Source organism: Cibotium barometz, chromosome 16 (assembly GCF_041138505.1).
Source record: "Cibotium barometz isolate CiBa-2024 chromosome 16, ASM4113850v1, whole genome shotgun sequence".
NCBI lineage: Eukaryota > Viridiplantae > Streptophyta > Polypodiopsida > Cyatheales > Cibotiaceae > Cibotium > Cibotium barometz.
The window spans coordinates 48,514,749-48,525,487 of record NC_141061.1 but is presented as its reverse complement, the minus strand read 5'-3'; the positions used below and the strand labels follow the sequence as shown (position 1 = coordinate 48,525,487).

General features: G+C 39.4%; 1 long non-coding RNA gene across 1 annotated transcript; it reads left to right on the top strand.

The window, feature by feature from the left end:
- Nucleotides 1-4,727: 4,727 nt before the first annotated feature.
- LOC147630687 (uncharacterized) lies at nt 4,728-7,461 on the top strand. The gene is made up of 2 exons (XR_015267694.1): nt 4,728-4,934; nt 6,907-7,461. It is a non-coding gene; the product is annotated as an uncharacterized LOC147630687 (long non-coding RNA).
- The last annotated feature ends 3,278 nt before the right edge of the window (nt 7,462-10,739 follow it).

Here is a 10,739-nt window from a genome sequence, read left to right as displayed (position 1 = left end):
TTACCAAACATGCTACTGCTTCGTTTTGTCTTTGATGTACGCTTTTCTTGCAGGCTATTTTTGTGTGGATCAAGAGACAACGTCTGAAAAGCTAATCTTTAATAGAACGGTCACTCTTCGGGATTCATATGGCAAAGTTGCTGGAAAATAGATACTGTCAACTTATTTGGAGGATGTAAAAACTAAGTGGAAGTGCTCCAGAAACGACATGGCTGGTAATTACCAAACATGCTACTACTTTGTACCGTCTGTGATCTATATGCTTTTCTGGCAGGCTATTTTTGTAGGGATCAGGGGGCCACCTCTGACAAGTTAATCTTCAATAGGCCAGTGCAGAGTTGCTGGAAAGTAGACACTGTCATCTTATTTGGATGATGAAAAAACTAAGTCATGTAACTTGTATACAAAATTTTTCCAGTTATTGTTGACTGGGTGGGGTTCTGAGAGCTAGGTGTTAGTTGCATTTAGCCGAGTATTGTATGAACCCTCAAGAACTTTAGCATGTACATAAAAATGAAACAAATTGGGTGAGAGGGGAGTTGGAACAAATCAGCGGTGGTGGTCAAATTTTGTATTACTCTGTGATTATGAAGAGCAGCTTCAACTAATTTCCAAGTCCCTGAAATGGAAGTTGATCGAAAATGCTTACCTTTTCTTCCTAAAGGATGCATGAATTATCATGTAATGTTCCTTCTAATTTAGACTCGATGCAGTTAATGTTTTTGGTAATTAACACTCCCTCGTCACCAATGTGTAGGGGAGGGACTCATTAGGGGGGTAAGTTGGTGAGATGTGTGCACCATGTGCCTTTACCTAGGCTATGTCTCTATTGCAACCTGATGGGAAGCACAGGCAATTGGCCTCCCTTCTCCGAAGAAAACCATTCCATGTGATGCTTCCGATCAATGCACTTTTGTGTTGAATAATTAATCAATGGGCCAAACGACATTTTAAAAAAAGGGTGGTAGTTAGTGTGAAAGATTCCCTTCAACTCATGCCCAAAGTGTGAAATGCTTCTCCCAAGGAGGATGTACAGGTTTTAGAATGTGGAAGTTGGAACATTGCATAGTCAACTAAGTTGACATACTTTCAATGAGAAAATGAGTGCTGGTTGTAAGGGAGTGGGAGAGATGTAACCAAGTGCAGCATCTCCATTGTCTAGGTGTGAATTCCAAGGCCATTAAGCCTTTCTCTTATGATCACGATGTTGACCTTACCCAAAGGTCGACAAGTTTCCCTATGAGGTGGTTGAGATTGATATGTAGATCTTTGTATGACAGCAGCCATCGAGGAAGCACTCGGCTGGTGGCGTTGAGCAAAGGTGGCCATACCGTAGCTAGCTAGCAAGATTTCAATGCGAGTCAAAGGTTAGTGGAGGTTGATCATTGGTTACACGATACTTCACATTGGTGTGTGGTTTACTCGTTTAATCCATTAGAAAGATGGTAAATCACATTTTTGGTATATCTTCGCTCTAGCTGCACAAGGAGATGTTCATTGACGACTATTAGGTAAAAAGTCATGTTTTTTTTCTCTCAAGTAATTTTCTTCATGGAAGCTTTATTGCATAGCTGCACAACAATTTGAAGGGAGAGGATACATTAGAGCTAGTCTTTTTTTTCTACAAGGTGTTATTCCATTCCTAGTCATACATGGGAATTTCACCTAGCTACACACCATACTAGCCCACACACTAAAAATATCTATTACTAGAAAAGTACACAACTTAGTTTTTCATGGTCGACATGTAGACTGTCTTTGAAAATTGTTTTTTTTACAATGTGACCTTAATAGTCTTTCTAAAAAGTTCATATGTTTCAAAAAAGTATCTTACTCATAGCACAAGACATTAAGTTTTTAAAAATGTTTCCTACTTATGGTCTTATAGGCATTTTGAAAAAACAAAGCTTAGTTTTTAAAGTTCACCTGGAATACACTTGTTTTTAAAGCCTACTATAGAACTGCAAGAGAGGGATCTAGGGACTCCACATAGTTTGTTCAACGCCTAGAATAGTCATAGGTTCATGAAGAAAGCCATGAAAGCTTGTGTAAAAAGCTAATATGTGTAATGGGTCCAAAAGGAAAATAGGTAAAAGGTGCCAAACACACAAGACATGTGCCTTTTATAGTCCCAAGGTCCATGTGTCGACATGTGTAAAAATCTCTAAGTTTCCTGTGTCTAGGTCCATGTTCCATGTGCATGTGTATCCTTAAATCACTTCATTACAAACCATCACCTCCTACAATGATTTGGTCCTCAAAATCAAAGGGTGGTCATGCACAAATAGCATATACCAAAGAGGCTTTATACAAAAGTGAAACTTAAATCTATGGGCCATATGTGACGACATAGAATTGGCCAAGAAGTATGCAATCAAAAACCATATTAATATGTATGTCGAATAGTCAATCTCCAAGGTCAAATGGAAAGGATAAGAGTGTACTGTCAAAGATGAGGCTAACCATGCAACCACTTGGATCAAAGGGAAATTCAAACTATGCAAACTCCAAAGCAATGACTCTCATATGTCATGGATCCTCGAAACCAATGTGTAATGGCCCTCATGAATAGTGGAAGTAAGTAATAGCTCCCAAGTCAAAGGAGAACGCTCTCATTCCCATCGTCGCGACCATAATACGAATATGACATACAATGTATCCACCAAATAAACCCATAACTCATGGAATGGTCTTGGAACAAACAAATCACCCTGTAAGCCAAAAATCACAATGTGTATCTGAATGACATGCCCCTAATCATATACCGTACATCCCAAGTAGCATATAATGCATCCAAAGACAAATGTCAATGCTCCAAAGAAGATAGGATCATGCCGATAGCCATGGGAGCCAAATGAACAGAACTCATAGTTGACATCATGCAAGAACAAATGTGAACCAATGCCGTCATCCCATGTAGCATAACTCGAATCCTCCAAGACATGGTCCACTACAATCTCATATATAGGAACATGATCCATACCATGTAACATATCCTCATGTGCAAGATCATCTACATGGTATGATCATCCAGAGTAAAAGCATGATCAACAAGATCATCATTAGCATAATCATCACTAAATACTGACAGTGTATCCACACATAAGAAATAAGTAGTATCATCAACCAAGTCACTGATTATGGCATCCTCAAAGTCTCCAAGGTCATCCTCATAGGTATAGTCTATCTCTATCAATGGTACCTTTATATGATCCATATCCCATGATAAGTCAGCCTCCATCATTATTGGATCAAAGAAGATGCCTAGATCAAATACAAACTCAAGATCCACATCATATGATCTAATAAAGATCAGATCCATGTGCATAATCTTGTCTCTTCTATGGGGCCTCTCCTCAATATGTAATTACTACCCTCATGTGCAATGCCTGACTACTCAAACACATGAACTATATCCACAGTAATGCTGCCATGAAAGCTATAAGAACTAGGAGTAGTGGATGAATCATGAATGCCTCCACATGTGAAAACCCTAGGAGAGTAGCCTCACACATCTAACACAAGAAACTCAAGCATTATGCTCAAAGTATCACATGAACCTACATGTGAAGTATCACCAATGGACATATCACTAATCATGTACTCATGCTCATGATCATTTAAGGCATCCAAATGATTCCTAGGAAGGTAGGTAGATTTTATATGTGTATTATCACCCACGATGTGGTTAGTTCCATGCTTGCACCCGAGATCATGTCCACATGATCTAACTCACACATTAATACCACATGTATCATCATCATGTGTATATGTATCAATATCATCAGTAAGCACGCATCATACACGTCCGGACACCTCCAAGGACCCAATCCTGTCATGCCATTACTCGCAAAATGCTTCCCATAAATGACAATCATGATCAACATCTACCACATAGCCATATGTATCAACACCAAGATCATTACCATTCATCATCCAACCATCCTGAAACTCCTAATATGTCTTGCCCGTAGAGTGAAGACATGTGGCAACGTGGCGCACATCCTAGTACATCTTCATGATGCACCAAAATCCTCGGGCTCAATCACATCTCTCCACATTTAGATATTTGTGTGTTATAACTTATAACGCAAGCAGTGATGTCACTGAGGCAACCTTTGTAACCTATAAAGGTGCATGTACTTCATCAAAGAAATCAATCAATAGTCACATCATTGAGTCATGTACTTCCCTCTCTCTAGCTCCATAGCCATTTTTGCCTTCACCTTCAAGCCACCATAGCTCATCCCTGTTTCAACATGGTATCAGAGCATTGATTGTCGCATGGCCCGACTTCACACTGTACATCGTCCACCTGCCCGCTTATGCTCAACGTTGCTCGCCTGAGAAATGCGTGAGTGTCTTGTCCCGATAGCTACTCGATCGACAAAGCGCCCAATTCCGATTTGTAATAGTTGCTTAACCAAGCACCACGATGCCGCCTTACTGTTGTAGCCCACCAGGAGACTACCTTGCGTAACCACACGAATTGCAGCCACGTAGTCAAGTGTTGCTTGCTTGTTTGCCAACTTCTTCAATTAGCATCACCAACAGCTACCCGCCTTTGAGCTGCACAGCAGCAGCAGCAGCAGCAATTGCTTTCATCATCTGCTCCTATATATCAACGAGAGAGAGAGAGAGAGAGAGAGAGAGAGAGAGAGAGAGAGAGAGATGCAGCTACTCGATACACCTGGAAAAAAAAAGTAAAAGGTCAACTCTCCATATCAGCTTCAGCAACAGTAATAATAGAGGTACAATAAAATTGATTTGGGTTTTTTTCTTCATTCTCTACAAATGTGCCTAATCAAAGTATTTACTCTTAATTACTTTGATTCCTGTTCAATACTCTGATGTTGACCATTGATGATTATACTCAATCCATTCCTCAACAACTTCTTTGACACTTTCCCAATCAACATGGCCTTCAAACACAGGTAATTGTCCATACCAGTTAGTCTCTCTCACACTGCGCACATCACTAGCTTAGTTAAAATGTAGCAAGTAAGGTGGAAATTCCCCTAGAAGTAGGGTATCATCCCTATCTTGAACATTAATGATTGGACCTTTTAAAGTCCAAGTTATGTGTGTTTTCTGTTCAATTGTGTGTTGTTTTCTATTGTGAGTGTGTGACTTGATCTTGTGTTGTCTCTATCCATGGGATCCCATAATTGGCATGTGAAACTAGAGCCATGTGATTTATCCTTGACAAGGAGAAACTGGCATGTGAAACGATGAGTCTAGTTTTATCCTTGACACAGCATGAGGTAATCCCTTGAGGGCGGGTTTGTTGGGAATCAAGGTCTTACTTGTGTGTTAACCCTCTCTTATGAGTGTGGTAGTACTTGTGTGTGAACCATCTCTTAAAGGGGTTATAATATCTAGATATTTGTGTGTGTTATGATGTAGGTAGTGATGTCATTGAGGTAACCTTTGTAAAATCTATAAAGGTGCATGTACTTCATTGAAGAAATCAATCAACAGTCACATCATTGATCGGTGTACTTCACATCTCTCTAGCATTGTCTTCTCTCTTTAAACACTCTATCTTTGTCTACTCCATAGCCATGGCTGCCTTCACCTTCAAGCCACCATTGCTCAGCCATGTTTCAACAATCTCCTTAACCTCGGTTATCCTAACCCCAGCTAGCACTAGTCCTAACCTAGTTAGGGATGTAACAGTTAGCTTCCATGTGCACCTTGTGGACTGACCACGTGCAGCACTGCCTAGTTTCTGTTGTTGTTGCTTCGATCTGTGTTTCTTTGTAATTTTTGTTGTAGGAGTGCCCATCTCTGCTTGTCACACATATGCCCTCTTATGCATGCCTTACTGCTCTTTTTTTCTACATACATCTTCTGCAAACTCTGGCTGCCATAACTTAACTGTTTTCCCATGCCATGGTAACCATGGCCTTTCCCAACATATGCTCATGGCATCTACTATGTAAACTCCTCACGGTTTATAATCATGTCCGTAAATTTTATGAGTAATGGAAGTACCGTGCCTGTAATCCATACATTATCAGATTTCAGTAAATTTCTGACCACAGATTTTGAAGGCTTTTCCAGCTGACAATCCAAGTCTGCCACATGATTGATGCCCCAAAGAACTGTAGTACTAGCAAGGCACTTCGTGCACATGAAAAGGATGAATCTGGTGAGATAGATGCACCTCTCACCAGATCTACATGCTCTTCTTTAAACAGGTGACTTCCTGCTCTTTTCTAGTACTCATTAGAGGACACTTTGGAAGACTTGTGCATGAGTACCTAAGCAATATAAGTAGAGGTTGATTTATTGGGCGTTGGAGAGAATAACTTGAGCCTCATATGAAAACACTTTCCTCCAGTAGTCTTGTTTCTTACTTTTAGGCTGGATGCACCACCTTATATTTAAACCTTTATTGAGAACAATTCATTCTTTTTGAGGGCCAAAAAGAAAATAAACAAAATAGAAAATGTTATTTTGAATCAAGTGCCAGGTCTTTTGTTGAATTTTTTTCATCACTAGGCCTTGTGAATTGTTGAAATTTTTCATAACTCTTTTATGACATAATATTTGTATCACCTTTTGCCTCATTACTGCACTAGAAGTTGATATCTTCTAATAACAGAACCGTGGATTTCTCAAGGCTAATCTTGGACTGGTTGAGGCTGAGGTCGAATTGTCAATTTTCAAATATAATAAGCAGAATTGAACATAAGGATATGTGGCTGCTCAACAAAAATTTAGCTGGCATCAACATCATCTAACCTGTGTAGGAGAGATGGTGTGAGTGCTGCATTGTTCATGTTTTCTATAATGTCGTGCTGCTTGGAGGAGTGTGCAAAGCCCTCCAGAAAATACGTGGCTGGTATTACCAAACATGCTACTGCTTCGTTCTGTCTTTGATGTACGCTTTTCTTGCAGGCTATTTTTGTGTGGATCAAGAGACAACGTCTGAAAAGCTAATCTTTAATAGAACAGTCACTCTTCGAGATTCATATGGCAAAGTTGCTGGAAAATAGATACTGTCAACTTATTTGGAGGATGTAAAAACTAAGTGGAAGTGCTCCAGAAACGACATGGCTGGTAATTACCAAACATGCTACTACTTTGTACCGTCTGTGATCTATATGCTTTTCTGGCAGGCTATTTTTGTAGGGATCAGGGGGCCACCTCTGACAAGTTAATCTTCAATAGGCCAGTGCAGAGTTGCTGGAAAGTAGACACTGTCATCTTATTTGGATGATGAAAAAACTAAGTCATGTAACTTATATACAAAATTTTCCCAGTTATTGTTGACTGGGTGGGGTTCTGAGAGCTAGGTGTTAGTTGCATTTAGCCGAGTATTGTATGAACCCTCAAGAAGTTTACCATGTATATAAAAATGAAACAAATTGGGTGAGAGGGGAGTTGGAACAAATCAACAGTGGTGGTCAAATTTTGTATTACTCTGTGATTATGAAGAGCAACTTCAACTAATTTCCAAGTCCCTGAAATGGAACTTGATCGAAAATGCTTACCTTTTCTTCCTAAAGGATGCATGCATTATCATGTAATGTTCCTTCTAATTTAGATGCAGTTAATGTTTTTGGTAATTAACACTCCCTCGTCACCAATGTGTAGGGGAGGGACTCATTAGGGGGGTAAGTTGGTGAGATGTGTGCACCATGTGCCTTTACCTCTATTGCAACCTGATGGGCAGCACAGGCAATTGGCCTCCCTTCTCCGAAGAAAACCATTCCACGTGATGCTTCCGATCAATGCACTTTTGTGTTGAATAATTAATCAATGGGCCAAACGACATTTTAAAAAAAGGGTGGTAGTTAGTGTGAAAGATTCCCTTCAACTCATGCCCAAAGTGTGAAATGCTTCTCCCAAGGAGGATGTACAGGTTTTAGAATGTGGAAGTTGGAACATTGCATAGTCAACTAAGTTGACATACTTTACATGAGAAAATGAGTGCTGGTTGTAAGGGAGTGGGAGAGATGTAACCAAGTGCAGCATCTCCATTGTCTAGGTGTGAACTCCAAGGCCATTAAGCCTTTCTCTTATGATTACGATGTTGACCTTACCCAAAGGTCGACAAGTTTCCCTATGAGGTGGTTGAGATTGATATGTAGATCTTTGTATGACAGCAGCCATCGAGGAAGCACTCGGCTGGTGGCGTTGAGCAAAGGTGGCCATACAGTAGCTAGCTAGCAAGATTTCAAAAGTGGGTGGAATGTTAGTGGAGGTTGATCATTGGTTACACGATACTTCACATTGGTGTGTGGTTTACTCGTTTAATCCATTAGAAAGATGGTAAATCACATTTTTGGTATATCTTCGCTCTAGCTGCACAAGGAGATGTTCATTGACGACTATTAGGTAAAAAGTCATGTTTTTTTTCTCTCAAGTAATTTTCTTCATAGAAGCTTTATTGCATAGCTGCACAACAATTTGAAGGGAGAGGATACATTAAAGCTAGTCTTTTATTTCTACAAGGTGTTATTCCATTCCTAGTCATACATGGGAATTTCACCTAGCTACACACCATACTAGCCCACACACTAAAAATATCTATTACTAGAAAAGTACACAACTTAGTTTTTCATGGTCGACATGTAGACGGTCTTTGAAAATTGTTTTTTTTACAATGTGACCTTAATAGTCTTTCTAAAAAGTTCATATGTTTCAAAAAAGTATCTTACTCATAGCACAAGACATTATGTTTTTAAAAATGTTGCCTACTTATGGTCTTATAGGCATTTTGAAAAAACAAAGCTTAGTTTTTAAAGTTCACCTGGAATACACTTGTTTTTAAAGCCTACTATAGAACTGCAAGAGAGGGATCTAGGGACTCCACATAGTTTGTTCAACGCCTAGAATAGTCATAGGTTCATGAAGAAAGCCATGAAAGCTTGTGTAAAACGCTAATATGTGTAAAAGGAAAATAGGTAAAAGGTGCCAAACACACAAGACATGTGCCTTTTATAGTCCCAAGGTCCATGTGTCGACATGTGTAAAAATCTCTAAGTTTCCTGTGTCTAGGTCCATGTTCCATGTGCATGTGTATCCTTAAATCACTTCATTACAAACCATCACCTCCTACAATGATTTGGTCCTCAAAATCAAAGGGTGGTCATGCACAAATAGCATATACCAAAGAGGCTTTATACAAAAGTGAAACTTAAATCTATGGGCCATATGTGACGACATAGAATTGGCCAAGAAGTATGCAATCAAAAACCATATTAATATGTATGTCGAATAGTCAATCTCCAAGGTCAAATGGAAAGGATAAGAGTGTACTGTCGAAGATGAGGCTAACCATGCAACCACTTGGATCAAAGGGAAATTCAAGCTATGCAAACTCCAAAGCAATGACTCTTATATGTCATGGATCCTCGAAACCAATGTGTAATGGCCCTCATGAATAGTGGAAGTAAGTAATAGCTCCCAAGTCAAAGGAGAACGCTCTCATTCCAATCGTCGCGACCATAATACGAATATGACATACAATGTATCCACCAAATAAACCCATAACTCATGGAATGGTCTTGGAACAAACAAATCACCCTGTAAGCCAAAAATCACAATGTGTATCTGAATGACATGCCCCTAATCATATACCGTACATCCCAAGTAGCATATAATGCATCCAAAGACAAATGTCAATGCTCCAAAGAAGATAGGATCATGCCGATAGCCATGGGAGCCAAATGAACAGAACTCATAGTTGACATCATGCAAGAACAAATGTGAACCAATGCCATCATCCCATGTAGCATAACTCGAATCCTCCAAGACATGGTCCACTACAATCTCATATATAGGAACATGATCCATACCATGTAACATATCCTCATGTGCAAGATCATCTACATGGTATGATCATCCAGAGTAAAGGCATGATCAACAAGATCATCATTAGCATAATCATCACTAAATACTGACAGTGTATCCACACATAAGAAATAAGTAGTATCATCAACCAAGTCACTGATTATGGCATCCTCAAAGTCTCCAAGGTCATCCTCATAGGTATAGTCTATCTCTATCAATGGTACCTTTATATGATCCATATCCCATGATAAGTCAGCCTCCATCATTATTGGATCAAAGAAGATGCCTAGATCAAATACAAACTCAAGATCCACATCATATGATCTAATAAAGATCAGATCCATGGATCTGATCTAATAAAGATCAGATCCATGTGCATAATCTTGTCTCTTCTATGGGGCCTCTCCTCAATATGTAATTACCATCCTCATGTGCAATGCCTGACTACTCAAACACATGAACTATATCCACAGTAATGCTGCCATGAAAGCTATAAGAGCTAGGAGTAGTGGATGAATCATGAATGCCTCCACACGTGAAAACCCTAGGAGAGTAGCCTCACACATCTAACACAAGAAACTCAAGCATTATCCTCAAAGTATCACATGAACCTACATGTGAAGTATCACCAATGGACATATCACTAATCATGTACTCATGCTCATGATCATCTAATGCATCCAAATGATTCCTAGGAAGGTAGGTAGATTTAATATGTGTATTATCACCCACGATGTGGTTAGTTCCATGCTTGCACCCGAGATCATGTCCACATGATCTAACTCACACATTAATACCACATGTATCATCATCATGTGTATATGTATCAATATCATCACCATATGCATGTGTATCAATATCATTGTGTGCATGTGTATGATCATGTGTGTGACACATCATCATCATCATCACCTGCATAAAATACAATGAAT